Source organism: Melospiza melodia, unplaced genomic scaffold (genome assembly GCF_035770615.1).
Source record: "Melospiza melodia melodia isolate bMelMel2 unplaced genomic scaffold, bMelMel2.pri scaffold_55, whole genome shotgun sequence".
Classification (NCBI taxonomy): domain Eukaryota; kingdom Metazoa; phylum Chordata; class Aves; order Passeriformes; family Passerellidae; genus Melospiza; species Melospiza melodia.
Genome location: NW_026948799.1, coordinates 2,520,375 through 2,525,473, shown reverse-complemented (window position 1 = coordinate 2,525,473; position 5,099 = coordinate 2,520,375). Strand labels below are relative to the sequence as shown.

At 45.4% G+C, this 5,099-nt stretch overlaps 1 pseudogene; it reads right to left on the bottom strand.

Annotated features, from left to right (window-relative positions):
• Positions 1–3,364: 3,364 nt before the first annotated feature.
• On the bottom strand, positions 3,365–4,564 carry LOC134413876 (cytochrome b-like; annotated as a pseudogene).
• Positions 4,565–5,099: the final 535 nt, after the last annotated feature.

Sequence of the window (5,099 nt, the reverse complement as noted above, 5' to 3'; positions counted from 1 at the left end):
TTTCACCTCTACTGACAAGTCATCCCACTCTTTTGCCACAGAGATGGGTTCACTCAATAACAGCTGCTCGTAAGTAGCTCGCTTGGGTTTCGGGGTAGCAAACTTAAATTCATTTTGCATGATTTTTCTTGCTAGACCACGATGCAAAAGGTATAAGGGTTGATCTTTGCTGTTTATAGCTTAGTTTTCATTATTATTTCATCTTTCCTGTATGGTTCGTGGTCTGTATCGCACCAATGGTGTCTTTTCTATCGCCTATACTGGGACTAGTGAATGCTTTAGTTGGGCGCGGGGGAGTAACTTTGTTATTCCAGGTCATGTCGATTGGGCTAGAGTTTAGCATCAAGACAATCTAGTGTTAGCAGACATTTTTCAGGTGTAAGCTGAATGCTTTTGCTTAAGTTACATCTTGGTAGCCCTAGTGCACCTTCCAGTACACTGACCTTGTTACAACTTACCTCATCTTTGGCTAAATAGCTTATTAGTTTATGGGGGGGGGGGGGGGCGCCTGCGAGGAGGGTGACAGGTGGTACGTACATGCCCCAGGGCCAGCTTAAAGACGGCTCGATTGTCCCACTTTACTGCTAAATCCACCTTCCAGGGGTTTTTTCATACCCCTTTGCCGTTATGTTCTAACTTAGAAAATGTAGCCCATTGCTACCATTCCATAGGCTATACCTTGACCTGTCTTGTTAGCATGGTGGGGCTATTGCACTCACTGTTGGCTTTCAGGGGAGGTGGGCTGGCGACGGCAGTATGTAGGCTGTTTTGGCAAGGAATGGTCAGGCATATCGTGGATCATTGATTACAGAACAGGCTCCTCTAGGTGGGTTTGGGGCACCACCAAGTCCTTAGAGTTTTAAGCGCTGGTGCTTAAAGCATCAGGCGGATGCTTTAGTAGGTGTAAGCATCAAGATTCAGGGCCAGGCATAGTGGGGTATCTAATCCCAGTTTGGGCCCTGGCTTTTGCGGAGTTCAATTAATTGTTGTTCTAAGATCTTCTTTGATGGGGGCGCCTTTTTGGCATCTTGGGCTTGTGACAGCTCAGTTGCTTTTTAATCTTAGCTACTTGGATAGCATGTGACCACTCTTTACGCCATTATAAAGTTAATTTGGGTCTCCTGTATGACCGCAGTGGCTGGCACAGGATTTACCAACCCTAGATTTGCTATGGCTAAGTCAAGTTTACACTCATTGCCTAATATTAACTACTGCTGATTACCCGTGGGGGTGGGGCAATTGCAAGGTATCTTGGGCTACGGTTGTGGTGAGCCTGATGCCCGCTCCTATCTGCCTGATTGAGGTGTTCAGAGCATCTACACAGGAGCGCGGATACTTGCATGTATATACCTAGCAAAAACTAACAGTAAGGTTAGGACTAAGTCTTTTCTCCTTGGGTGTGTGTGGCAGCCATCTTGACATCTTCAGTGTCATGCTTTCTATAAGCTACAAGGACGTGAAATTTGGTGGATAGTTGGTTGATGGTTTGTCATCATGGTTTGTGTTTTGGTTTGGTTTTTGGAGAGGGGCTATTAATTTGGAATTAATATTATGTTTGTTTGGGGGTGGTTAGAGGAGTGATGATGGTGGCTGGTTATTATTTTTGACAATAGGGAATATAGAAGAAAGTTAATTGAAAGTGTATTGATGGTAAGTAGTTTGGACAATGTGGGGATATGTGGCTTAGTTATTTGATAAAAAAATAAAGTCTAGATAGAAAAATAGATGCGTAAAATGGAATTTAAATGTTAATTCCTAATGAATGATAAAATAATTAATACGTCTGGCAACCATTACACTATCTGTTGTCTAGAGGTAGGCAGCGCGCCCTCATGAATGGGGTCAAAGTGCATCAGTGCCAAGTTTGCAACCACCTTATCCATTAGATTATGACATTCTGGGTGTTAGGGGATTCATATGCTCGGCGGCCATGTGATGGACATGTCAAGAGGAAGATAACACGTGCTCTGCACTTGAGGGGCTTATTGAAGAGATGCTAAAAGAAAACAAGTGTAAGAGGTCGGTATGCTGAGGTAATGAAGTTAGGGAGGAGTATTCAACCAACCACTTGTATCTGTGAAGGGCAAGGAGGAGGGAATGAAGCAAGTTATGATCCTGAAGTTACAACCAATAGCGCAAAAGAGCAAGTATAGGAGAGGTATGCGCTTGAGGGCAATAACCTAAAGCACATATGACGTTGAGTAGCTCTGCTCTAGTGAGAAGCACGATCAATAGATAACCATGTCCTCTTGCTTGAGAATGCTTGAAGGCTGTTGGCTGAGAATATTACCTAGGAGGTGAGCGAATACTGTACACTAGGGGAATTCAAAGGTGTACTGGGATATTCCTCATTCTCTAGGTTGGGTGTTGTGTACATTAGGTAAGATCCTGGGTCTTTGGGTGGTGCTTGCGACTTGGCCTTGGGTAGAGATACGTGGCTTGTATGGTACCTGAAGCAAGAATGTGCCTGGTAGGTAGGCTGGCTGAATACCAGCCATTTGGGAGATAATGTTTTGGTTTTTGGTGGAAGAGCTTGACGTGTAATGTGGATTATCCTACACTTCATGAGCTGTCTGATGGGGTAGAGAGTGTGATGCATTATTATACATACCCTGAAAGCAAGAAGAAAATGTGCTGGGGGGGAGGGGGAAGGAATGACGGACGTATTTAGGTGTTCCTGTATAGTTAAATTTTGTAACGACGCCTTTTCAGGCTGTAAATCTCGGAGAGAGGCCAAGTGGGAATTTATGATAGAATCTGTTTTTTTTTTTAGGGCCGTGTTTTGTTCTAGGGGGTTTGGCAGTTGCATCTAACCTGTCTCCTTACTATGGGGTGTTGGGGCTGGTTGTAGCAGCGGTTGTGGGGTGCGGCTGACTAGTGAGTTTGGGGGTCCCTTTTATTCCTTTGGTACTTGTTATGGTTTATTTAGGGGGAATGTTGGTAGTGTTTGTGTATTCAGTGTCGTTGGCATCGGATCCTTAACTGGAGGCTTCGGGTAGTTGGGGTGTTCTTGGTTATGGTTTTGGGATGCGGTTGGTTGTGATGGTGGGGCTTGTTATAGGGGATGTGTTGGGGTTGTTGATGGACGAGGGGACGGTGAATAGTGGGGGTTTGTTGTTGGTCCGGTTGGATTTCAGTGGGGTGGCTGTGTTGTATTCAGAGGGGCTGGGATTGCTTTTGATTGGGGGGTGAGGGTAGTTGACTTTGTTTGTGGTGTTGGAGCCTGTGTGGAGGTTGTCTTGGGGGGCAATTCAAGCTGTTTAGCGGTAGGGTCAGGAAGCAGTTTAGTTAAAAATGCCAGCTTTGGGAGTTGGAGCAGAGGGTTTGAGTCCTTTCTTCCTGAGGTGGGTGGTGGGGTAACTCTAAGAAGGGGTTTAGTCTTCAATCTTTGGCTTACAAGACCAATGTTTTTATAAACTATTAGAGTTAATTAAAGTTTAAGTAGCTTGTTTTCTAGGGCAGCCGCAAGGGGGAACAGAACTAGAATGATTGTGAAGTATGTGAATGAGGCTAGTTGGCCGATGATGATGAAGGGGTGTTCTACTGGCTGGCTGCCTACTAAGGTTAGGATGTGGATGTTGGCAACAAGGGTTCAGAATAGGATTTGTGATAGGGGGCGGAAGAGTATTGATCATAGTTTCGATGTATGTAGTAGTGTGGTGAGGAACAGGATGAGGATTGAGGTGGCTAGAGCTAGTACGCCTCCTAGTTTGTTTGGGATGGATCAGAGGATGGTGTAAGCAAATAGGAAAGATCACTCTGGTTTGATGTGAGGAGGGGTGACTAGCGGGTTGGCTGGAGTGAAGTTTTCTGGGTCACCTAGGAGGTTGAGGGAGAATAGGGCTAGTGAGGCGAGTAGGGAGAGGATTAGTACGAACTCTTTGATGGTGTAGTATGGGTGGAAGGGGATCTTGTCACAGTCTGAGGGAATGCCTAGCAGGTTGTTTGAGCCTGTTTCATGGAGGAAGGTGAGATTGACGAGAGTAAGGCCTACGATGACAAAGGGAAGGAGGAAGTGGAGAGCGAAGAATCGGGTCAGTGTGGGGTTGTCGACAGAGAACCTGCCTCAGGCTCATTTGACTAGTGTTCGCCCGATGTAAGGGATGGCAGAGAATAGGTTTGTGATTACAGTAGCTCCTCAGAATGATATTTGGCCTCATGGTAGGACGTATCCTACGAAAGCAGTTGCTATGAGGGTTAGGAGGAGGATGACTCCAATGTTTCAGGTTTCTTTGTTTAGGTATGAGCTGTAGTAGAGTCCTCAGCTGATGTGTAGGTAGACGCAGATGAAGAAGAAGGAGGGTCCGTTTGCATGGAGGTTGCGGATGAGTCAGCCAAATTGTACGTCTCGGCATATGTGAGCAACAGAGGAGAAGGCTAGATGGGTATCTGCTGTCTAGTGCATAGCTAGCAGAAGACCTGTGACGATTTGAGTAATTAAGCAAACACCTACTAGAGACCCGAAGTTTCATCATGTTGAGATGTTTGATGGTGCTGGGAGGTCAATTAGGGTGTTGATGATGATTTTGAGGATTTGGTGGTTATTACAAAGGTTGAGGACCATTGGTTATTTCTGTATGTGGATATGAGGATGATGAGAATGGATAAGGTGAATGTTCCTAAGTAAGCTTTGATTAGGCCTGAGTGGAGGGTGGTGGCAGTTTTGCTTGCTATAAGTTGTAGGCTGGCTAGCCCCTCTGGACCTAATATTTTGTATCAGGAGAGGTCAATTAGGTGGGATGCGATGTTTTGTCCTCCTTTGAGGAAGCTGGTTATACTTAGGTGGTGGGTTAGGGGGTTAAAGTATCCTAGGAATGTTGAGAAGATTGAGAAGGGGGCTTGTTTTGTGAGGATGAGTCTTTGGTCTATTTTTTAAATTTCAAGAACTACAGTAATGCCTAGGGCTGTTACGATTAGGGAGGTTATTTTAATAGAGGGTGGCATGGTTATTGGAGGGGTTTTTGTGGGGCTGATGAATGAGGTGATGAGGAATCCTGCCAGGATGCTTCCCAGCGCAAGGCGAGTGATAGGGGAAGTTACTGCGGGGTTATTTTCATTTATTGGGGTCAAGGGTGGAATTCGAACAAAGCCGGTCTGCA